This window comes from Rhineura floridana, chromosome 1, assembly GCF_030035675.1.
Source record: "Rhineura floridana isolate rRhiFlo1 chromosome 1, rRhiFlo1.hap2, whole genome shotgun sequence".
In the NCBI taxonomy this organism is placed as follows: Eukaryota; Metazoa; Chordata; class Lepidosauria; order Squamata; family Rhineuridae; genus Rhineura; species Rhineura floridana.
The window spans coordinates 316,952,943-316,978,895 of record NC_084480.1 but is presented as its reverse complement, the minus strand read 5'-3'; the positions used below and the strand labels follow the sequence as shown (position 1 = coordinate 316,978,895).

At 44.8% G+C, this 25,953-nt stretch overlaps 1 protein-coding gene across 3 annotated transcripts in view; it reads left to right on the top strand.

Annotated features, from left to right (window-relative positions):
- Nucleotides 1-25,953, top strand: part of TSNARE1 (t-SNARE domain containing 1) — a 647,930-nt gene that overhangs the window by 18,337 nt on the left and 603,640 nt on the right. Inside the window, exon 1 of one of the 3 annotated variants that reach the window (XM_061608002.1) lies at nt 1,370-1,476. The exons of the other annotated variants lie outside the window; for them this stretch is intronic. The gene's annotated coding sequence lies outside the window, so the exon portion shown is untranslated. Of the gene's footprint in view, nt 1-1,369; nt 1,477-25,953 lie in introns of those variants that run through there. 3 annotated transcript variants of the gene reach the window in all.

The window sequence follows — 25,953 nt, the reverse complement described above, 5'->3', positions numbered from 1 at the left end:
TGTTGAGACCTGTTAGGAGACTCCTACTCTCCTCACAGAATTACATTTCTCAGTGTGGTTTAACAGTCACTTAACACTCATCCCAGAGGACTCTGGGAATTGTAGCTCTGTGAGGAGAATAGGGATCTCCTAGCCAGAGCTTGGAAAAGTTACTTTTTTGAACTACAACTCCCATCAGCCCCAGCCAGCATGGCCACTGGATTGGGCTGATGGGAGTTGTAGTTCAAAAAAGTAACTTTTCCAAGCTCTGCTCCTAGCAATTCTCAGCACTCTTCACAAACTACACTTCCCAGGATTCTTTGGGGGAAACCATGTCTGTTTGAAGTGGAATAATAGTGGAATAAATGTCTGGTGTGAATGTGGCCTTTGTCTTTTGTTACCAGTAGGCTGGTTTCTTCACACACTCCTCTCTATCCCCCAGCTAAGCAAACAAGAGCCATTGTTAGAGTTCAAGGACGCATTCCAGCCAGGCAAAAACACTTGGAGTTTGAAGCAGGGCCTTTCTTCCTGAATGCTATTAATGAGGGACACACACACACACCTCGCCAGGAAAGGCATTCCAGAAACAGGGAACCACTGCTAAGAAGGCCCTGTCATTGGTCGGTGCCAACGGGGCAGCATTTAGTGGTGGCACAACCAACAGGGCTTCCCCTGCTGATTATGGAGTCTGAGATGGTTGATACTGGAGGAGGTGCCCTTTTAGGTACTTAAGTCTGATACTATTTAGAGCTTTGTACATTAGTATTAACATCTTGAATTGGGTCCACTAGCTCACTGGCAGCCAGTGCAGCGGTTTCAGGACTTGTGGCACATGACGGCATCAGACTGCTCCACTCACCAACTAAGTAGCCACATTCTGCACTAGCTGTAGCTTCTGGATCATCTTCAAGGGCAATCCTACGTAGGGTGCATTGCGGTAGTCCAGGTGGCAGATCACTCGAGCTTGAACAGCAGAGGCTAGACTCTGTCAATACACAGCTGCTCTTCTGCCCACACATCTCTTTTACTCCTGGGTTGGCAATTGCAGAGAGGTTGCTGTACGCATGCTTGCCATCTCCATGCCTCTTGAGCAAAGAAGCTCCTGTTGTACAACTCTGATTCCTTTTAGTGCACTTTGCACCCAAGATATTCCCGATGTCTTGAAATGATCCGCTAGCTTATTGTCAAGAGTTCACCACCCTCCACCACCCTTCCCTGTGGGACTTCTGCCTGGCAGACCTGCATCCTGCAGGACCAGGCCCCAGGTACCCAGCCAGCTGGGACTGATTGCTACCACCTGTCCCTCTTTGGAGGGATACATAAGCCGGCTGGCTGGGGTGGCCTGGGAGACCCAGGGCCTGCAGGAAGAGAACATTGCCGCCCAGGGAAGGAGAGGCAGCTGCTGCTGCTGCTGCTGCTGTGGGATCACCACCTCCACCACCCTTCCCTGTGGGACTTCTGCCTGGCAGACCTGCATCCTGCAGGACCAGGCCCCAGGTACCCAGCCAGCTGGGACTGATTGCTACCACCTGTCCCTCTTTAGAGGGATACATAAGCCGGCTGGCTGGGGTGGCCTGGGTATTTGTTTGTTTTTTGTGTGCTGCCTTTTTTTTTTTTTTTTTTTGTGGGATTAAGGAGGATTAATTTTATGATGTTTTAATTGGAAATTGGTTTTAAATTGTTTAGGACTGTGGTTTGTTTTTGTATATGTATATTATGTATAGTTTTTTGTTATTGTAAGTCGCCTAGAGTGTCCACTAACCTGGACAGATAGGCGACCAATAAATAAAATATTATTATTTATTATTATTATGTAAGTGTGCCAGTTAAATTTCTATAGATCCTTATGTGTGTTTATGGTTCAGAATGATAGATGCAAAGTTAAAGGCTGGAACGATCCCTTAGATCATCTTCATCACTGGCCCTGGGTGCGGGTCAGGTCTTCTCGTGGAGGGCATCTCTGATGATTGCTCTTGGCTGCAATTAAAGGAACTGAATACCTAAGCTGGTTTTAGATTTAAATCTCAGTCATAAGTCACTGAGCAAACGCTCCACTGTCCATCCTTTTAGTAAAGGGAAATGCAGACGAAATGGAACTTTGCTGACACTTTTGCTGCAAATGATTCTATTTAATAAAATGCTGTGCCTGGCTGTTCCCCACCTCCTACTTCAGCTGGTTATGTATTACCCATTCACCTGCCTTGAAATGGACGTACAGCCTTTGATCAATTGGATTTGCAAAGATATATATGGCTGTACCTCTGCTGAAATACTCATTTGTAACTTTCCATACTAGTTCTCTGTAGTTAACTCTTTTCTGTCTGGATGGCTTTAAAAGAGGACCAGACAAATTCCTAGAGGATAAGACTAGCCATGATGGCTGTGCTTGACCACTACCATCAGAGGCAGATTGCCCCCGAATACTGGTCCCTGGGAATTTCAGGTGGGGAGAGTGCTGTTATGCTCAGGTCCTGCTTGTGGGCTTCCCATGGGGATCTGGTTGGCCACCAGGAAGCTGGACTAGGTGGGTCATTGGCCTGACCCATCAGGCCTCTTAAGTTTTTTCTTATCAGTCCCGAAACCAGGCTTAATGGGCCCAGGGGAATCAGTCTTGCCATCCAATAACCCCTTGAATTGTGCAATCATTATCGTCTCAAGTATCTAGTCCAGTGGTTCTCAAACTTTTTTGGTTCGTGGCACACTGTAAAACATATAAAAATTTTCTGGTGCACTTCGTGTACAAAATTAAAAATATATTAATATATTTTAAACTATGAATAAAAATAAATTATAGAAAACTATTACTTGCCCTATACAAATGGGTTTTTTCTCATTTTTAAAATATACTTTCATAATATTTGAGGCACACCTAGCCACCTCTTAGGGCGCACCAGTGTGCCTGGGCGCACCGTTTGAGAATCACTGATCTAGTCCAAAGAAGGTAAATTGTTAAACTGTGATTATCATTTTCTCGCATAGTGAAAACGGTTAGGGCTTGGCAGGAATAGGCGGGAAATATTCTGCAATCAATAGTTTTTAGGCAACGGAGATGTCGGGGATATGCAGACGTCTAGTTGGCTGTGTGTCAAAGAGTCAAAGCCACCGCTCCAACCTTATCTGCTGCAGCTGAACTACATTCCCTTGGTCTTGGTTTCTGAATTTGGTCTGCCGCCCTGGGCTCCTGCTGGGACGAAGAGCGGGATATAAATCAAATAATAAATAAATAAACTAAATAATAAACTAAACATGGCTTGTGCTATGTTTGCTAGGGGCAATTCAAGTGGTGGCTTCTGTACCTCTTCAGAACTGAATAGCAGTGACAATTCTGGCAGATGTGGGTTCTCCTGGCCCTGTTGTACTGCAGATGGAAAAGCTGCAGCCGTAGAAACCTTCCTTTCTGTGCACCTCTTAATGGTACAACAGCATTTGTCATCGTTGCACGTTTCCTTTTCCTTTGTACGTCTCCTTTCAGGAACTGGAATACAAGAGCATAAGAGGAGCTCTCCTAGATCAGGCCAAAGTCCCATCCGGTCCAGCATCCTGTTCTCATAGTTGCCAAGCAAATGCCCCGATGGGAGGCTCCAAAGCAGACCTGAACGCAACAGCACTTGTGAATCCAAAGTTTAACTGTGCACCGTGTGAAGAAGTACCTCCAATTCTGCCCTGAATCTTCCACCATTCGACTTCATTGGATGACCCCATTGGGTTCTAGTATTATGAGACAGGCGGAAAATTTCTTCCTTTCCACTTTCCCAACACCATGCATAGGTTTATACACCTCTGTCATATCACCCCTTACTTGTCTTTTTTCTAAACTCATTTGAGTGTGTTAACAACTCAGAGGTTGGAATGAGTTTAGGGGTCATTATTTTATGGTAACTGGTTGTGTAAACGGGCCCCGTGTAGTATGTTTTCCTTTTTTCATGGTTGAAGGGTGCCATTTTTGTACTGTTGGAGGTTTTATGACCTGGTTACTAATGTCGGTAGCTCTGTAAATCACTACGCTAAAGAGGTTCTTGCCGGTGTGTTGAGCATTGTCTTATTTCTTACTGATCCATGTTGATGGTATTGAAAACAAACTTTTGGTGGTTGTTAACTGTGAGGCACTTGCGTTCAGTCCCCATTTGGAGAGCCAAGTTTATCCTCATGCTTTCAGCTGTAAGCAGAAACTACCTTATTGTAAGAACTGCAACTTCGCAGGTGGTGTGTGTCTTGTGATAGGTACCCCTCAGTTAGAAGGAGTCTTAACAGCTTACTACTTGCTGTGCATTCACATTCTGAATGCATCAGACACACTGTTTCGGTTGGTGGAAAGAAACCTCTTGCTGGCTGTGAATGCTGCATAAATTCTGGGGCACTGCAGAGAGGAATTTGGGGCTTGAGCTTGGGGAGATTTTTTTTTTTTTTGCAGCAAATGCAGTTGTGGGTTGGCCTAGCTGCCATACAGGACCATCTCTCTTCCACAAGTTCCCTTGTGCTGCTGTTCTGAGTTTGAAAAAGCAGCTAGTGATCTTTCTTCATCTGTAAGCAGTAACATAAAGATAAGTACTGCCTTGCGCTGACCCAGACCGTTGGTCTACCTGGACCAGCATTGACTGCTCTGGCTGGCAACACCTCCAAAGTCTCAGGCAGGGTCTCTGCAATCCTCTCTGTGCAATGCAAGTGTGCTATCACTGAGCTGAGGACTTCTCAGGGGATGTAAAGATGATGATGATGAATTTTTACCCACCCTTCATCATGGGGTTCCAAGGCTGGTTGCAACAACTTTAAAAAATACAATATTAAAAACAGTTAAAGCACATTACAATGAAAAGAATAGGGTGGGTCCAACATTATGTTTCTTAGGTGTCAAAGGCCAGATAAAGAGGTGCATCTTCTGCATCAGGTTGTAACACAACTGTGGGTGGTATGCAAAGCTGCTACTCCTCAGAGCAGAGTCACTGGCGTTAATGGACATGACGATCTTGGGTTTATTAATTTCAGTCAGTCTACTCTGAGCAGGACTTAGTTGAATACCACCCTGTTAAATTTTCCCACCTTTACTTAAACCAGTGGCTCTGAAGGATCTCCAGCAGCTCAGCTCGTCCTCAGCTCCTTACGTGCAAAATATTTCCAGTGTTCTACAATTAATTAATTGTGTCTCAAGGCAGTGTTCAATAAAAACTGCTAAAAACTAGTTAAAAACAACACAGAAAGCTCTCTCTCTCCCTCCCTCTCTCTCTCCCTCCCTCCCTCTGTGTGTGTGTGTGTGTGTGTGTGTGTGTGTGTGTAGGCAATCCTGCCTACCATCCCCAAAGGTCCCCTTTCCCCCCTGTGGGTCACCAGAGCTGCACCCTTCCCCTCCTGCAGGTTGCCAGAGCTTCCCCTTTTGTAAGCATGATGCTTATATAATAAACACCCATGGCAGAGACCCATTCAACCAGTTGGAAAAGCCCATCGGAACAAAAATACCTTCACTTGTTTCCAGAAAATGCAGAAAGTGGGGGGCTGTCATATCTCAGCCGCTATTCTAGTACATGCACGTGCCTGAGAAGAGAAAAGCCCACCAAATTCTTCAGAGAGGAGGCTCTCGAGAACCTTGGCTTGCTTTGAATGGCGTAGCCCATTGCAGCGCACCTAGTACAAGAACAATGTTTTCAACATCATGGATGCCATGGTGGGAAAGGGTTGGATTATTCTCGAGTCCTGTAAGGAGCCCTTTCACACTTCCCTGCCTGATTTTAGGTGGGTGGATGGATCATCAAAGGCTACAGTTCTGCTCCCTCCATGTGCACACTGTCTTGCCTGCAAATGCCATCTGGGTGATTCCTCACCCAAGCCTAAAAACAGAGTAGCTTGGGAAGGAGAGTTGGCAGCTGATTTTCACCCGTTGCTATCGACCAAGTTTCTGCCAAAGCCGATTATAACAGAATAAGTATATTGATAGGTAAATAAATACATAGATTACGAGGATGACAAATTGGCCAATGCAAAAAAGTTTGAAACAGCAGCAAAAATCGGACGTAGTAAAAAAACACTCAGGAGGCCTGATGGCAAAGCCTGGCAGATACCACCAACAGAAAACCTGGCTCTGCCCACTTGTCAAAAGTGGCCCATGCTATGGCTGGATCCTTCCTCCCACCCCTGAGATTGGACAGAGCTTGGAAAAGATACTTTTTAAAACTACAACTCCCATCAGCCCCAGCCAGCATGGCCACTGGATTTGGCTGATGGGAGTTATAATTCAAAAAAAGTAACTTTTCCAGTCTGTGATATTGGAGAATGCACTACCTCATGTAGTTCTGCTGTGTAAGTTGCTGGATGGTGTCCCCTTGGCACTATCCATGGTCTTCTACAAGATCTCATCCCCATCTGGCTCCCTGTCCTAGTCTCTTTCATTTGCTTTTGTACTTTCAATTCCACCAGCCCCACCTGGCTCTACAGGCTTTGACCAGCCAAAATGGGTCAAGGGGCAGAGCTGTAGTAGCTGGGTGTGGCATTGAAGGAGAGGGTGCTATGAATGATGAAATCATTGTCTTGCCTTGTGAGAGGCATATTCTTCATGGACAACAGTTTGGTCATCCCTGGAATATTATTTTTGTCAAGTATAGACTGAATTCTTGATCTTGTGAAGAAGCAGATCTGGGCGTTGCTTTTAGTTTAGTGGAGCAATACATAGAAAAGAAGTTCGGAAAAGTTAGATACCTCGCTCTGAGGATAAGTGGGGCTTGTTTTATTTTCGACCTTGGTCTTCTGCACTGAACTGTGTCTGTGTTGGAATTGCTTTTTAAGATGTTTCTAAACCTTTTTAAAAATACGTTTTTAAAGCTTTTTAAAAAAAATGTTTTAAACATGTTTTGTTTATTTTAAAGTCTGTTTTTATGATATTTTAAAGTCTTTTTAGTGCTTTTGTTTGCCGCCCTGAGCTCCTACTGGGAGGAGAGGCGGGATATAAATCTAATAATAAATAAATAAAAAAATAAAATGTTGCTTGTGCTAAGGGGCCAGATTGTGTGTGTCTTTTGGAAAGCATTAGCACTGGTGTGATGCAACCTAACATAATATTTCTCGCTCTTGGCATTCAGGGTAGCAGGAGGAAACCACATCAAAGGGCTAAAAGTAATATTTTATTTTATTTAAAAACATTTATATACTGCTTAATATTTCAAAAACCTTTAAGCAGTGTACAGTCTAAATCAAACAATATATCATTAAAGCATTAAAAGAAAAACACAACCTAAAATCAATCAAACATCACGGTAAAAACACATGAAACGGAAATCCAGAGGACTCAAACATATAAAACAGGCTCTAGTCTTACAGGTCTGGGAAAGCCCGGGCAAAAAGATAAATCTTAGCAAGATATCTGGAGCAACTGCTGGTTGCTGTTTCACATATGGCCTAGGGAAGGGCATTCCATGGTGCAGGGGCAATAGCAGAAAATGCCCATTTTTGGGTCACTGCCCTATGATAATCTGTTGGGTGCAGTGCCACAAATAGGATTTCCCCAAGTGATCTGGGTTTATACGGGGGCAGGCAGACTTTCAGGTATTATCCCAGTGGAACAGGCATGTGGAGCTTAGAGGAGCTGAACTCCATAGAAATGTCCCAAAATTTATTTTTTGCTACGCGTCTTTGCCTGTCTTGGATAGAATGGGATCCACTGGCTGGTGCTGGTTTGAAAGCATTCCATCGACCTGACAGGCTGTATCAATTCAAGCTCATTCTTTGTCCATTTTGTTGTTGTCGTATGCCTTCAGATTGATTGCAACTTACGGCGACCCTATGAATCAGTGACCTGCAATAGCATCTGTCGTGAACCACCCTGTTCAGATCTTGTAAGTTCAGGTCTGTGGCTTCCTTTATGGAATCAACCCATCTCTTGTTTCGCCTTCCTCTTTTTCTGCTCCCTTCTGTGTTCTCCAGCATTATTGTCTTTTCTAGGGAATCATGTCTTCTCATTATGCGTTCAAAGTATGATAACCTCAGTTTCATCATTTTAGCTTCTAGTGACAGTTCTGGCTGAAGATCTACTCTGAGAAGGACTTTGTTGTTGTTATATGCCTTCCAGCTGATTACGACTTATGGCGACCCTATGAATCAGTGACCTCCAATAGCTCTGTTATAAACCACCCTGTTCAGATCTTGTAAGTTCAGGTCTGTGGCTTCCTTTATGGAGTCGATGCATCTCTTTTTGGCCTTCCTCTTTTTCTACTCCCTTCTGTTTTTCCCAGCATTATGGTCTTTTCTAGTGATATGTCCAAAGTGTGACAACCTCAGTTTCATCATTTTGGCTTCTAGTGATGTATTGATATATTGAAAGGAAACATCAATAAAAGCATTGTTCTTCATTATTTTTAAAGAAGTCCAGTTTTGAAAATAGCCATGGAAAATCGCTGCACAAAAATCCGATCTGCAATGATAAAGAACAGGCGAATTAATGGCAAATTTGGTAACAAATCTGTATTGGGTGGAATTTTAGCATATCCCCACTCAGGGGTGCAAAATCTCAGGCCAAGGGTCTGTATGCGGCCCTCCAGCTCTTTCTCTCTGGCCCTTCTCTTCCCCAGGACATTTTTCTCACAGGCCCTGCTTGCTGCAGCTGTTTAGCTCAATAAATCTCCTTCCGGAAGGTGTTAACACCTTCAGCTTAAAAAAGGGGGAGGCAGAAACCATGTGTGCATGTTTTTTAAACTAAGCTTCTCTCTTTCTCTCTCTCTCTGCATAGACCTGGTGATAGCAACAAAACATTTAAACCTCTAACTAGGAATGCTGTTTACTCTCTCCATGTCTCGGAGTGGAAAATTACAATATGCCACTCATTTTCCCTTATGTTTCTCATCAGTCCTATCCCCCCTCCGTCTTTCTTTCCTATGCAACTGAACCATGATTCTATATTTGGGTTGTTTCACTTCAATCAGAAATCCCTCTCATGCCAGCTGCCAAGGAAATTTTGTTGGAGAGAAGGGGAGCAAGGAGAGGGAACAGAAACCTGCCTCAGTTATGCATATGCTTATCTGTCTCTTGGAGGGCTGTGGAGTCGGAGTCGTGGAGTTGGAGCCGGAAGCAATTTTGGGTGGAGTCGGAGTTGGTAGAAGTGTTCCGACTCTGGCCTCAAAATAAAATTAATATTTTAATATTAATTTCAATTTTTAATATTAATTAATTAATATACATTTGCCATTTATGAAGGAGTCAGAGTTGGAGTCCGAGTCGAAGGTTTGACATACCGACTCCACAGCCCTGGTCTCTTGAAGGGTTGATCCATAGCAATGGTCTGCTGGGCAGGCATTGGCCCTGGTCGCTCACTCCTGAGTCCACACAAATCACAGCTGTAGGCATTCTGAAACTGAGCCCCCTCCAAAAGGAATTCAGGCTAATAAGATACCCAGATAATCAGGCCTTGTTCCCAGTGGCAGCAACTCGGCTCAGAATTTATTGGGGAAAAAACTATTTGCTGGGGAACACAAGTGAGGAGAGTGCTGGCACACTCCTATCTTGCTTGCGGGCTTCCCATTGAACAGGATGCTGGACTAGATGGGCCTTTGGCCTGATCCAGAACGGCTAGCCCTTTGTTAGTAGTATTACCCAGGCCTGGCCTTAGCAGGAACCACGTATTCTGCTTTAGGCAGCCTTCCCCAACCTTTGCTCCCATCACCTCTGACCATTGGCTATGCTGGCTGGGGGTACTGAAGATTGTAGTCCAGAAACATCTGGGGCTGGAGAAGGCTGCTGCAAGGTGGGTGGGTGTGCGCATTTGTGAATACACCTGTGAGACAAGGGAGTGTTCAGGTTTTGTTAAAATGTGGCCAGTGCAGGTAAGACAATCTCAGTTGGAGACCTCAACATGGAAGAGGGGTTGCTGGCAAGTTGAGGCTAGGAGGGGCTTAGGGAACTGAGAAGTTAGAACTGCCCTCCCTTTGAAAGACCAACCCTGTTTCGAACAATGACTATGAAAGTGAACTGACGGGATTTTACTCCTCATTGATTTAGAATTCTCTCCCAGTGTCTCTCATAATCTTGGGTGCTCTGTACAAAGTGAGAGGGGTAATGTTGTTGGAGCCATGACCCTCTGGCTATTTATGTCCTCCACCCTCCCAAAAAATTCCCAGCTTCACCCCCCCTCCCTCAGGAGCCAGCCCTGTGACAAGGATTGGTGCTGTCTGTGTAATCCTATTTAACACTTATTTACAGATGACAGCAAAACAAATAGCTGTAGATCTGATCATACATATAGCTATTTATCACCTTCCTCTGAGGAGACCAGAGCAACATTCTTCTTGGGAACTGAAGCCTCCTTGGGTAACCTCTGTGGTGCATGGGGCAGGCACACAGAAGTGTGAAATAAACACTGTCTCCTGACCTGTCAAACCAATATTCCATGCTTGTGTGAGGAATGATGGGATGGTTCCCCTGGTGCTGATGGATAAATGATGCTCACTCCTGTATCTCACATTATTTGGACTAATTAAATCTGCAAATAATACTAGGTTGAAGACTTGGTGTGTTGAAGCAGGCATTTTGACATCCCCTCGCAGGATTTTGGTTGTCAATCAAATATATATATATGACGCCTACATAATTCCCTCCTCCCCGCCAGGTTTGTACACGGTGCTTAATGAAAGTCTGTTGTTGACAACCATAGCAACAAGCCTTTCTGTGCATCTCATGTTCCAGTCGTATAACAGTTTGACATTCCCCGACTTGTTTGTGGAAGTTAGGAGCTTCATTTGGATTCTTTCACTGAGTTCAAATCGCCTGCTAAACCCTGACAAAGGAAGCTTTGCTGTGGAATAGTGCAGCTTTCCCCAGGCTGGTGCTGTATAGATGTTTTGGACTACAACTCCCAACAGCCCTAGACAGCACAGTTATGCTAGGTGGGGCTGATTGGATCTCAAGGTCAAGACATCTGGACAGCACCAGGTTGAGGAAAGCTGATTTGATGTAACCCATAGCAAAGACTGTTGAGGCCACCGCCTCCAGAGTCAGGAGTTGCAGAGCAAGTGGACAATGAAAACAGTCACATGATGGTAAACTGTGGTTTGCTGGTGCACTTGGAAACTCAAAGTATGCAGGGATGGCACCAGACGGCAGTGGGCCCTCAGCTTCCCCCCCCCCCCATGCAGTCGGCACAGGTATTAAATAGGTCTGGTCATGTGGCTTCTGGCGTTGACATGTCTGCACTCGCACGTGAAGTGCATGTGCACGCTTGCCATATTGGCTGATGGTGAACGTGGCAGGTTGCATGGTGGGGCTTATTTATGCCTGTGCTGGCTGCGTGGGGGAGGTGTTAGCGAGAGGGATGGAGTTCCCTCACTGCAGTCTGGGCCAGCATTGGGTCACAGGGCATGATATGCAATCATGGCTTGCAACCCAATGCTGGCATACATTGTTGAGCAGGAGCTGCACTCTCCCAGCCCAAGCCATAGGATCCCCTCTCAACCTTCGGGACCCTTGTCCAGAGCCCGATCTAGCTGCCTGTTGGCACCAGGCCGGAAAGTACGTACTGTTTTTTAAATGCTGGTTAGCACTAACCATGGCTTGTAGTGATGTCTGAGTTGAACCATGATGTGTGTTGGGTCAGAATTGTGCAATATAATAGAATAGTATCAGACTCAAAGGAGGGATGAGGCAGGACTCCATGATGGTTCAAACGTGGCTCTGATGATTTTCAGCATCTCCTTTAGTCACTCAGCAATAGATGCATAAATGCACATAAAGCTGCCAATGATGCATAATTTTGAATCCCGAGGGAGATTTGGTAATATTGCAGAATTCACTGTAGGATTCTCTTACTCGAGAATTCATGAAGCAGGGAAGTGGATCTATGGAATGGATCCCAGGACAACTGAGCATACTGACAGGTAAGCCAGTGGTTAGGGACTGTCCTTTTAAAAAATCTTTGTAAAGTACTTGGTAATTAATAGGTTTAGTTTATGTAATTATTAGTATGTCAGTAATTTAATAACATTAGGACACTTTTGTAAGTGTTTAAAAATAATACTAAATAATTATGATGTTCAAATGTATTTGCAGGTTCTGAATTCAGGATTCCCATGTGAATAACCATTCCATATATATATTTAGCTCTGAACATTATTGGATAAAGTAGCTTTGTCTTACAGCAATCGAGCGCAACTCAAATATATATATTTTTCTCTCCCGTTCAACAGAAATATATTGAGATTAATCATGAATGTTAGCATTTGCATAAATGGAACATGTAATTGATCAAATGGAGATTGATAACTGGAACGGTCTGGAATGATCTCCATAAGCTGTTTGACTCACTCACTCAGACAACCCACGCACTCCATTTGTGCGAATGATTGAAAGTATGGTCAGAGGGGCTTTGAAACTGTAGTATACAGTGAAATGATGATCATCAAAAGTAGCATTGTAGGATGCTAGTGTTGAAAGAAATTCTGGGCCCTTGAAATAAAATTAAGAACACTGAGGCTCAGTAAACCTAAATTACATGGGAAGCAGAAACAGCCCCACTGTGCTTCAGAACACCTATGTGGGTCTACTGCCCCATTCCTTTCCATCTCGGATAATGCTTCACATGCTCAATAGCATGTGTGTGTCTGTACACACACCACATTACTATAAAAATTGGTGGCAGAATGAAGTGTCGCTATGCTTAATGGTGCTACGATTTCCAGGGGGAAACCTATTTATTTGGAGGCTGTCATGAGCAATGGATTACTGCAGGTAAGCCAGGTGCAGTGGAGAAGCCCCAAAGGGGACTTCCCTTTTGGCTTTCGGGGTATGATAAGGGGGACGGCATGTCATTAAGCCACATTGTCATTTTAAGTATGCCCTTTAAATCTGATCTCTCTAGTTTGCCAAGGAAAGTATGCAAAGCAAAAGCTTAGGCATACAAGGCAAGAAAAATAGAAAGGGATCCATGCTAGCTGTGCAGGGGACCAATGGAAAATGCAACCTATTGTGGAGCCAGAAGGTTTAACCACCGAAGGAGAGAAAGACTAAGACTTTGCCACAGCGGTAGCTGTTTCCAGGGGAAACCTATTTATTTGGAAGCTGCCATGGGCGATGGGTTGCTGCTGGTGGGCCAGGTTGAGTGGGGAAAACAACAAAGGGGTGTTCCCTTTGTGATTGCTCCTTCGGGGTGTGATGAGGGGGAAGGCACATCATCTAAATGATTGCTTGTGGATGGGCTTGCTCCTAGGTGAGAGATTGGAGCCGCCCTGGGTGGGGGGTGAGAATGTGAGTTAATGTGGCTTCTAAGTGTGAGGTATGATGCTGGGGAGCTGCATCTGTGGTGAGAGCATGAATGCAACTCACAAGTGTATATCCAGTGTGATTGATGTGGTGATTTTTCTATTTTCTACTCTTTTTATTGATTTATTGTACTTTTGTATTTTTGTTGTTGTTGTTGCCTTCAAGTCAATTTTGGCTTTTGTTGTTGTTATGCGCCTTGTTGTTGTTGTTGTCAGGTGCCTTCAAGTCGATTATGACTTATGGTGGCCCTATGAATCAATGACCTCCAAGAGCATCTGTCGTGACCCACCCTGTTCAGATCTTGTAAGTTCAGGTCTGTGGCTTCCTTAATGGAATCAATCCATCTCTTGTTTGGCCTTCCTCTTTTTCTACTTCCTTCTGTTTTTATTGTAGCTTTATTATCTTTTTCTTTCATATGAATCGCCTGTTCACTGCTTTGGGGTCAAAAGTGGCCTATAATGAAACCAACCATAACCATCTGAGGTGCATCCCAGTTCCTAACAGAGGAAGCTCTGCGTCCCAGTTATAGCTGCAACCACCAGTAGTTAAAGTAGCAGCCGTTAGCATCGCTTAAGGAGCAGAAGCTTCCACCGGACCATATGCACACACAACCCCCTTTTGTGCACTGCATACCTTTGAACTCATCACCTGTGGTGGGGAACTTGAAGCCCAGTGATAGTCATACTTAGATTCCCCCCTCCCTGTACTCTAGATCCTCTTCTTCCTACTCTTTTCTTTTTTGGAAACCCTCAGTGTTCAGTCTTTTTTGGATTCAGTCCTATCCCAGGTTGCTCCAGTGCTCTCTCAGTGTTCCCCACCTGCCTCACATCTTAATAAAGGTTCCAGGAGAGGTGCAAAGCACGTGGCTCTCTGTTCATCGTAAAAGTAATTACTTATTATGCGGGGCTCAGAGAAACTTGTAGTGGTTCAGTTGGCCTTCCATCATTGATTTTTGTCTGTTTGGTTGCTGACAACAAGACATGCCTTACGAAAGAGTCAGGGTGTTTGACTACACCCCCCATCACAGACACGCACAGACACACAGCAAAAATTCACAAGGAACAGACCCAGGATTCCCTGACTTCCATGTTTGAAAGACAGCCTCTTGATCCACTGCAACCCTCTGAAGTTTTTCTCCCTGTTCCTCCCATCTCAGAATAGGCAATAGCTTCAATTCATTTTCCCGTTTCCTCTCCCTTCCTCCTTTCAGCGTTCACACAGGCGTCTGCACTGTACTGCAGCAATGTAAACGTGCAGTTTCCCACTTTTAACCCGGTCTGCCTTGGTGCAGATCCGTCTGGCATCTGCCAATTTCTTCTGCTTGCCATGTTTGACATTAAGCCCTTTTAAGTAGAGACCTTATCCCAGTCTGCGTTCTGTGTTCGAATTGCAAAGATGATTTTATTTTTATTATTATTATTAATGATAATGATAAAAATAATAAAACCCCTCTTATCTTTCTCACCTCTTAGATCTAGCTCCACAAAATTGCCAGCTCAAACCAAATGCTGTCTCTGTTAATCTTCTCTCAATCTTCTCTCTTTTGTAGTACCCTTCATATTCCTTTATTGGAAACTTCGGTCTGTCTGGTTGCCAGTTCCACCTGGATAATTGGTGCACCACCACGGCGCTGAGCTAGAGATCCCAAAACATGTGTTCCTTTGCACATGTGTGGATGAAGACAAGACAGTAACAGTGGTTACCTTGTGTGAGGCTTCCTCCTTTACTTCTTTGTAGTCCCAGGTGCAGAGCTTGGAAAAGTTACTTTTTTGAACTATAACTCCCATCAGCCATGCTGGCTGGAGCTGATGGGAATTGTAGTTTTAAAAAAGTAACTTTTCCAAGCTCTGCCCAGGTGCCTTCAGAGCTTCAGCATGTCTCTTATGTTCAGAGCCACCTGGTGAGCCTTTCAAAGGCAGGCCTCTTCTCATCCCCCAGCATGCTTTTCGATTTGTTAACTTACGCTCCGGACGCAAAGCTCGCCACTGGGATTTGCTGCCCCAGACTTTGCAAACCATCTCCCTCTCTTCTCTGGTTCCTTCCCCTTTTGCGATGCTTGCCTTTCCCTTTTAAGCTTTCCTTTCTCAGTTGTCTCACCTGATGTCCCCCTCTCCCTTTATTCCATCACAGGGTTGTTGTGGCGATTAAATCAGAGGGATCCCCCATGTATGCTGTGGTCAGCTCTTTGGAGGAAGGGAGAGATACAAGTGTGATGGATAACACTTGCCTGATCAAAGATGCTTCTGGGAAATTATGGGTCAGGGAAACCCTGGGGGGGGGGAGGGAAAAGGCATGTCTTTACAAGACGTCTGACAACACAAATGCTTGCTGCTCCACATATGTCAGAGGGAAGGGCATTCAATAGCAAGAAGCAGTAGCCGAAAATGCCAATTTTCAGGTTGCCACCCTCTGTTATTCTGTAGGGTGCCCTGAGTAGGATTTCCGCAGGTGATCTTACAGGTCTTTCAGATAACCTGGATCTGAGTAGTTCAGAGGTTTATATGTTAACAGCAAGACTTTGAACATGCCCTTTTCTGAGACTTATACCTTGTGGCTGGGGTTATTATTATTTTTGGTTTGAATCCCACAGTCCAGAATTTCTTTCCTAGTGCCTGGCGGTACCAGTGTCAAGGGTATACTGGCAGAGAGGCGTCTTTTCCTTCCTCCAAGCCAGCGAAGCCCATTGCGGTATTGTGCTCTTGACAAATTCCTGGCTCTCCCCTCATCTCCCTTGAAGCATCTTCCAATGCTTGGCCTTCAAATCTCAGGGATGGAGGGAGCTTTTGCATTATAACACAACAATTTCATTCCGCCAATTGTCTCAAAGCTGTAGGCATCGACTCCCCCTACTGGTTATCTGCAATATTACAGCCTTTTTAAAAAAATAATAAACTAAAATAAACATCCACACCTCCCTTTATTTTCATGTGAATTCTTTGTTTTGAACCCAGTTCAATGCTTGGATTGGTGCATGATGGATCTGTAGCCTATCCCATTCTAAAGCTGAAAAATACATGTGTGTGTCTATGTGTGCGTGCTCAAGGTCCGCAGACCTATATCCATTAAGCCGCTTTGTTTGAGCTCAAAATGCCAAACGGCTTTAGAAGCCCAACCCGTTAGAAGAATTCTAGCATTCCAAACATTTAAACCAAACAATGGCTTGAATTTTTAATGGTATCTGGTGCCTTTTTTTATTTTATTTTAAAGTATTTTCTTATATTCTTATATTGCCATCGTGATATAGATATAGCCCTGGAAAATGATTGGGAAAAAACAGCCATAATGATCAGGGGTGAGTAGAAGGATCTTTCTTATAAGGAAAGGCTGATATAATGCGCACGTGTGACACACAGAGCCTCCGTATATTTGTACCTGTGCTGTTGCATTTAACCATTTAAATTGTAGCCAACCAAATTCTACTCAGAGTAGACCCACTGAAATTAATGAACCTAAATTAGTGATGTCTGCTAATTTCAATGGGTCTATTCTGAGTAGCATTGCGTGGCTCTGCTCTTACCAACACTGGATACACCTCTATGTTCTTAGGCTGAATTTAATGTTTCTTTATATCATGCTTTTATGTTTTTATTCCTACTGTGCGCTGCTCAGATACTTTAAAATCTTAAGTGGTCTAGAATTTTACACTTGTTTTCAGTGTTGGTTTTTGTGAGTTGTAATGTTCCTCCCCTGGCAACACCTGTCAGGCTCCCACCTGTGGCTCCCACCAGGGAGAAACGTAGTTTTTATTTTTCTTTAGCTCACCCTAGCACAGATCTCACAAGATCCCACTGCTAGGCAGCACCACCAGCCACTCCCTGTAAACAATACTGCTAGAGACTCACCTTAGTCTCCCTTCTGGCTTATTGTTACTTTGTGTCTGGGTGCACTTGCAGGCCACAGCCCCCCTGTATCTTTGTCTATAAAGCATACAGCGCTGGGTTGCCCTGGATACTTGATGATCCACTATCTCTTCACCGCTGCCACCACTGATACTGTTTTCCAACCTTGGTAATTACCCTGCCCACCCTTCTGGTCTGTGAAAGCCCCAGCCAAGGATCAGGCTTTTGGTAAGCCAATAAAATATTTATTTATAAACACCAGGAAATAACAAGATTATGTTTAACAAGCATATGGTTTCATATAGTGTCACTCTTTATGTTTCTGGTCATATATATATTGCCTAAGTATCAGCCAAATACAACCCAAGCCTCCCTCAGAACTTTGCCAACCAACTCCTCCAAAATCCCTCTCATCAACCAACCGCCCTCTCCAACAACTCTCCCCCAGACTCCACTGTCATCCTCTCATTTATACCTTCAGCCATTCACGCCCTCAACCAATCATCATACAGCATTCTCCAGCATTCTAGCCCATGTACTCCCCCCTCTCACTCAGTCACTTACCATATATCGCTTAATAAACCCGCACTTACCATATTTACAGATATTAAAATACAGGGACATCATATGAGTCACTTTGAGTTTTACTTTTCTGAAAATGACAAAATAACAATTGACATTTTCCAAGTACATATTTTTGCGGATAGGTTGATTACTTTAAAAAATTGATTGGTGGAGGAGGATGTGATAATGGCATATAATAATAGTAATAATAATAATAATAATAATAATATTTAATTTGTTTGTCGCCTATCTGGCAATTAGCCACTCTAGGCAACGTACATTAAAATGAGATAAAATACAACAATACAACAATATCAAATACAACAATACAACGATATCAAATGCAGTCATATTAATAACAGTAGATAAAAATACTGGACAGTCATCAATACATATAAAAGCACTTATATTAGCAGCATATGATAGATGGTAAAATCATAAAGATTTACCCTTCCCAAGGACCTCAAAGGCCTGTTGGAAAAGCCACGTCTTCAGGGCCTTGTGGAATACCTCTAGGGAAGGGGCATGTCGAAGGTCACATGGGAGGGAGTTCCAGAGAGTGGGGGCCACCACAGAAAAGGCTCTCTCCCTAGTACCCACCAACCTAGCTGTTTTGGTTGGCGGGATTGAGAGAAGGCCTTGAGTGGCTGATCTAGTTGGGCGGCATAATTGGTGGCGGTGGAGGCGCTCTTTCAGGTAAGCTGGGCCGAAACCGTATAGGGTTTTAAAGGTTAATACCAACACCTTGAATCGGGCCCGGAAAATAACCGGCAGCCAGTGTAGATCAAATAATACTGGCGTAATGTGGTCTCAGCGGCGGCTGTTGGAAAGTAAGCGCGCCTCTGCATTCTGTACAAGTTGTAATTTCCGGGTCGTTTTCAAGGGTAACCCCACGTAGAGCGCGTTACAGTAGTCCAATCGAGAGGTGACCAGGGCATGCACCACGAGTGGGAGCTGTTGAACAGGGAGGTAGGGTTGCAGCCTACGTATAAGGTGTAATTGACACCAAGCTGCCCGGCTCACAGCCGAAATCTGAGCCTCCATGGACAGCTTGGAATCAAGAACAACCCCGAGGCTGTGGACCTGGTCCTGTAGGGGCAACTTCACTCCATCAAACACCAGGTCAACATCTCCTAACCCTCCCTTGTCTCCCACAAGTAGTACCTCGGTCTTATCAGGGTTCAGCTTCAGCCTGTTCCTGCCCATCCATCCACTCACGGATTCCAGGCACTTGGACATGGTCTCCACAGCCCTCTCCGGTGAAGATTTAAATGAGAGATAGAGCTGAGTGTCATCCGCATATTGGTGACACTGCAGCCCAAATCTCCTGATGATCTCTCCCAGCGGCTTTACATAGATGTTAAATAGCATGGGTGAGAGGATAGAGCCCTGTGGCACACCGCAATTGAGAGGCCAAGGGTCTGAAACCTCAACACCCAATGCTACCTGTTGGCGCCTATCAGAGAGAAAGGAGTGGAACCACTGTAAGACTGTGCCTCCCAATCCCATACTCTCCAGGCGATCTAAAAGGATACCGTGGTCTACGGTATCAAAAGCCGCTGAGAGATCCTGGAGGACAAGGAAGGTGAATTCTCCCCTATCCAATGCCCTCCTCATATCATCGACCAGAGCGACCAAGGCTGTTTCAGTTCCATGTCCAGTCCTGAAACCCGATTGGTATGGATCTAGATAATCCGTTTCATCCAAGTGTGTCTGCAACTGATTTGCCACCACTCTCTCAATGACCTTGCCCAAGAATGGTAAGTTCGAGATTGGACGAAAGTTGGTTAGAATCTGGGGATCCAAGGAGGACCTCTTTAAGATGGGTTTAATAATAGCCTCCTTGAGGGCTAGTGGCATAACACCCTCTTGGAGGGGTGCATTAACCATTGCCTTGATCCCCTCACCCAATCTCTCTGAGTGTGGCAGCTGCCTCAGGTCTCCGGTGGCAGGTGCTGGGGTGCATGCAAGGGGGAGCAGAAGCTGCCGGCGCCAGTGCCCTGCCGCTCCTCCTGAGCCCCTTGCCTCCCCTCTCTGATGGAGGACGGAGCTGTATGCGTCACACAGCCCACAGTGTGCCCCTTCGGCCAGCCTATTGCGCTCCGGTGTGGGCATCTGTCTGTGGAATGGACAGGCGGCGCCATCTTGTCCTTCGCCTCAGGCAGCAAAGTGTCTTGAGCCGCTGTATAAACCGAGGTGCATAAAAAGATTCATGCTTTGGTGCAAATGGATGGAGAGATGCTTGTGCACCACTTTTGTTGTAGTAGAGCCTGTTTCACTGAAACCTGTGAGCCACGTTCAGAGGGGGCAGGTCTCTGAATACTATTTTTCCTGGAAGCGTCTGGTCAGCCATTTTGGGGAATGGGATGCTGGACCTTTTGGTCTAATCTGTCAAGGTTCTTATCCTCGTTTTTGCCCTGCCCAGTCTGGATTCCGTCTCTTTATTTATTTTTTTATTTTTATTTATTGAATTTTTATACCACCCCACTAGCATAGCTCTCTGGGCGGTGTACAACCATTACAATAAATACAATAGAATCACACAGAACAATACAAAAAATATAAATGCAAATCCACAATCTAAAACCAATTAAAACATGTTTAAGAAAAGCTAAAATGCCTGATAAAATAGGAAGGTTTTGACTTGGCGCCGAAAGGATAGCAATGTCGGCGCCAAGCGCACTTCTTCGGAAAGACTATTCCACAGTTCGGGGGCCACCACTGAGAAGGCCCTAGTTCTTGTTACCATCCTCCGAGCCTCTCTATGAGTCGGAACTTGGAGGAGGGCCTTCGATGTTGAGCGTAGTGTACGGGCAGGTTCATATCGGGAGAGGCGTTCCGAAAGGTATTGTGGTCCCGCGCCGTATAAGGCTTTATAGGTTAAAACCAACACTTTGAATCTGGCCTGGAAGCATATAGGTAGCCAGTGCAAGCGGGCCAGAACAGGTGTTATATGTTCAGACCGCCTGGTCCTCGTTATTAGTCTGGCCGCCGCATTTTGCACCAGCTGTAGCTTCCGAACCGTCTTCAAAGGCAGCCCTACGTAGAGCGCATTGCAGTAGTCCAATCGAGAGGTTACCAGAGCATGAACAACTGAGGTGAGATCTTCTCTGTCCAGATAGGGACGTAGCTGGGCCACCAACCGAAGTTGGTAGAACGCATTCCGTGCCACCGAGGCTACTTGAGTCTTGGTCACAGCTGTGTGAGATGGAGCTTTTGGAACTGGCTGACCTACATGTAAATGTGGGAAGGACTGTAGCTCAGTGGTAGAGAAGTCCCATATTCCATCCTTAGCATCTCCACCTAAGGCTGGAGGAGACCAGTCTGGAATCCTAGAATGCCATTCAGTGAAGACAATCCTGAGCTTGATGGACGAATGGTCTGACTTGGGAACATAGGGAGCTATTTATTTTATTTATTTATTATTTGATTTATATCCCACCCTTTCTCCCAGCAGGCACCCACTACTGTTATGCCGCATTCATATGCATGTGCGTTACTAGTTTAATGAACTGATTGCTGTCTACAGACAGCCTCCATGCCCATTGAGTATGGTTCCAATACTCTCCATGACTCTAATCGTCATGACGGCTGTGTTCTCCTTCCGCTGTTGGAGACAGTTACTGGGGCTCACAAGAGGGGAGAGTTCTGTTCTGCTGAGGTCCTGCTTGCAAGCTTCTTGCAGCCATCTGTGGGAGCCAGAAGCTGGACTAGAAACACCTTTGGTCTGTTCCAGCAGGGCTTCCTTTATGTTTTTAAGGAAACTTGTGTCTCCTCTCCTTCTATCCTTATCTTGCAAAAAGGGCTAGAGCAGGTGATGCAGCATCTGAGGCCCTCCAGAGGTGGTGGTTGGTCTGCAGCTTTCAGCATCACTGACCATTAACCATGTTTGCTGGGAATGTGGTTCTCAGAACATCTGGAGGACCACAGATTCCCCATCCCTTGTTTTAAGTCAGTAACAGTTTATGCACCCTTCCTAGGAAATCTGCCAGGTTCATTCCACAGCTGGCTAGGTACATAGTGCATTTCAGAAACTTTCCTGCCTACTTCCTAAAACCCCCATGGCAGAGCTTTGGGCTTGCTTTGGCTGGGGCCTGGGTTCATGTTAATTTTTTGTTTTGACGGCTGAACTGGGTTTTCTCTCTGAGGTTTGGGTTGTTTTCAGGTAACATTTGGGAGCGTTTTGTTATACACATCCTGTGTGTGGGCCTGCTCCTTTGCTTGCATGCTGTCTCTCTCTGAAAACGCGTCACCTAATCTGTGCACTGTTGGGAATTTCTTTTCTTTAGCATGTTAAAACCACATTTGTAGAAGTGCATCATCACTGTTATTATTTAGGTTTTTGCTGAGACTCCAGACTTGAGAAATCCTTTCCCTCCTCCCCGTGAAGAGATGGTTTCAACAGTTAGCTTTCCTCACTGTGGTGAACATCATTCACACTGCTACTTGGAACACTTTCTTTTCTTCTGCCCTCTCCAAGTGCTTACTTATTTTAGCCTGCTGTGTGCAAAATCCACTTTTATTGATCTTTGCAGACTGTCTGCAACAGGGGAGGAGAAAATATTTAATGCATTGTTTAATTCTTCTTTGCTTATGCCCCTGTTGTTGTTTTTAACAAGTGTTTAAAATTCACTTATTATGATCACTGAGGTGTGAGTCCCAAAACTGCTTGCACTGCTGTTTTAGGCTCAAAAAGCCCATATGAGTGAAACACCCCATTCTGTTCCTTTTTGCCTTCCATTCCCAAAGCAAAAATAAAAAGGTCTTACAGTTTATTTATTTATATGCTGCTCAGTCACCAAAATTTCTAAGAACATAAGAAGAGCCTGTTTGATCAGGCAGGGGGCCTATCTGGTCCAGCATCCTGTTCTCACAGTGGCCAACCAGATGCCCATTCAGTGGTGGTGGGCTGGATGAGGGCCAATAAACTGAGTCTGAATCCTAGCAAGATGGAGGCGCTGTGGGTTGGTGACTCCTGAGTTGAGGTAATTGGTCAGTTGCCTGCTTTGGATAGGGTCGTACTCCCTCTGAAAGAGCAGGCCTGTAATGGATCCATCTTTGTCACTGGAGGCCCAGGTGACCTCAGTGGCTAGGAGTGCCTTTTACCAGCTTTGGCTGGTAAGACAGCTGTGGCTGTTTGTGGACTGGGATAGCCTGAACACTGTTGTCCATGCACTGGTGACCTCCAGGCTGGATTACTGTAATGCACTCTATGTGGGGTGTGATGTTCCTATATTAATGTATATATGGTAAGTGTTGTTGTTTTAGAAGATACATGGTAAGTGGAGTGAAAGAGGGGGAGTGAATGGGCAGTAGAATGCGAGATGATTGGCTGAGTGTTTAAAATGGCTGAATGTATAAAAGGAAGAGTGAGAGTGGAATCAGGGGGGGAGAAGAGAACTGAGTGGGTTGCTTGGTGGGGTTTAGAGAGTTGTTTACCAGGAGGGAGGTGGAGTTCGGATTAGTATTGAGTAAAACCATATGCTTATGTGCCTTAAGAAGAAATCCTGTTAATCTTGTTAGCTTTGTTATCTTTAATAAATACTTAATTTGGTTAACCAAAGGCCTGATCCTTGGCTGGGGTTTCACAGACCAGAAGGGAGGGTAAGGTAATGACCAAGGCTGAAGGGGAACTGTAACAAATGGTGGCAGCGGTGAAGAGAATAACAATACCAGTATTCAGAGTCTCTGGGAATACTAGTATTGGGACGTTACTGGTGGTTGCCTAGCAGGGGGATCTGTTGAGATCTGTGCTAGAGCGGATAGGTAAACCATAAGAGAGTGCGGTCCGGACTGGTGGAGTCCCTGGTGGTGCCTAGAGACAGGCAGTAACCACGAGCAGGTAGGAACCTGACAGGGAGAGCCAGGGAAGGAAGCATCACATGGGGCTACCCTTGAAGTTGGTCCGGAAGCTGCAGCTGGTGCAAATGCAATTGCGCAACTGCTCACTAGGACAGGGTATCGCCATCATGTCACCCTACTGTTGAAAGAATTGCATTGGCTTCCCGTTAGATACTGGGCCAAGTTCAAGGTTCTGGTTTGGTGTACAAAGCCCTATACAGCTTGGGACCAGGATACCTGAAAGATCTCTTACCTGTTATATACCCAGTTGATCACTGCACTCTGCAGGTGAGGGCCTCCTGCAGATACCATCTTATCAAGAAGTCCACTCCACACAACACAGGAAGCAGACTTTTAATGTGGTGGCACCTACCCTTAGGAATTATCACCCCTTAAATATTAGACAGGCACCATCTCTGTTATCTTTTTGGTGCCTACTGAAAACCTTCCTCTTTTAACAAGCCTTTTAAGTTGAGAGCTATCCCTGTCTGCGCCTGTGTTGGAATTGCTTTTTAAGATGTTTCTAAAGCTTTTTAAGAAAAGATGTTTTTAAAGATGCTTTGTTTTAATATGTTTTTAAAGTCTGGTTTTAAGACGTTTTAGAGTATTTTTAGTGTTTTGTTTGCTGCCCCAGGATCCTGCTGGGAGAAAGGGCAGGATATAAATTTAATAAATAATGATGATGATAATAATGGTAACAATGATTATAATACTGATGATAAATTTGTCTAAGCATCTTTTAAAGTCATCCAAGTTGGTGGTCATCACTTTCTCCTGTCAGAGCAGATTCCATAGTGGTGTACGTAAAGATTACACAAAGGATACAATGGATACAACCAATTAAAATGGGTTATATCCCCTTCCCCCAAAAAAACTTCTCTGGAAAGCCTGCTGAAATAAAAAGGTTGTTGTCAAGCCCCTGAAGTTCAACAGGAGCTTCTGACAGAATCTGGCACAATCCTGAATGCTCATCTTCAGATGGATACAAGCCATGCATTTGAGCCATGGGGAGAGACTAACTAGACTCTCCTGAAGATCTCAGTGATTGGGCAGGGGTATAAGCGGTCATGTAGCCTTTAAAAGGTATCCTCATCTCATGTTGCTGGGAAGATGATGTTACAGGAATCGTTGGGGAGAGGGAGGCTTGCCACCACACATGGTTTCATTTTTGCTCAATGAGTACTCTATGCTGTCTATAATACCCCTTCCCTATGTGAAGGCTGTTTGTGGGCTGGGGCATGGAGTGGTTGTGGGTTGACAAAGCGATTTAGGAAGCTGCTAAGATGAGGCCTATTTTGAGCTCAAAGATGGGGTGGTCTTTACTCAAAATGGGGGCCAAGGTTTTGTGTGTTTGTGTGGGACTTTCCTTATCACCTGCCACTAGGGATGGTAGGGAAATTTGGTTCAGTTTGTATTTCAAGGCAAACCTACATAACACACACTTTCCAAAACAATATACAAACTGAAGACTGGTTCTCCTTCAAAATTCACACTTCCTTGAATTTTGTGAGGCAGTTCTCCAGCCTAGTAATGCATATGCTAGGGTAAAGTATATTAGTGAAAATAATAGACAAAAATACATTATATTAGAGGAAGCTGCTTTGCAAATGTGTATATTAGACAAAGCTGCATACAAATATGCATATATTAGGAGACCCCTTGCTGTATCGTCACCTTGTAGTGGAGAGTGGGCTTGCGTGTTCCAATGAACCCTATGAGCAACGCCTTTGGGAGTCATGTACTCCCAGCAGGGCCACCCATGGCAATAAGGTCAAGGGAGAAGAACGATCCAAGAATGTCCTCAAAGGCAGAACAGGCGGAGGATAACAATGTGTATGTTACAACGGATGTGAAGGCGGATGAAGACTGCAGCAGATAAAGGACTTCCAATCGTCGTGGTATCCATGCCATTGGATCAAAGCCTTTTTCTGTCAAGATTGTGTGTTGATTGTTGTGCGCCGATCTCCCCGCATAAAACAAATCACGCACAGGCATCTTCCAAAACAAAAGTCCCGTGAAACCTATGTCCTCACTGTGGGAGATTGTGTGGATCTAGGATTGGCCTCCATAGTCACCTACGGACCCACTGTTAAAGACTTTATTTTGGAAGACAATCTTTACTTGGTCACGAGTGATTGCCAATGGAAAAAAAAAGAATATTAGCAGAAACTCGCTCTAAAATGCTAATGAATGTTCATGTGGATTTTTAAAAAAAAAATGCAAACTGATATGGAAATTTGGAGAAGTGAACTTAAGAAAAACGAGAAACGGGGAGAAACCAGCCATCATTTCCTACCTCCTGGTCCATTTTGGCTGACAATGGCAAGGACTGACCCTGGGACCTTTTTTATGTCAAGTGAGGTGCTCTGCACTGAGCTGTGGCTCTTTCCCTTCAGGGGGGTGGAGTTCTCCATCCACCCAGACGGTGGCTCATGTGCTGGGAGTGTGTTTGGCCATGCACACTGGCTCAGTCAGCGGTCAGGCTCCAGAATAAAACTGCTACCTT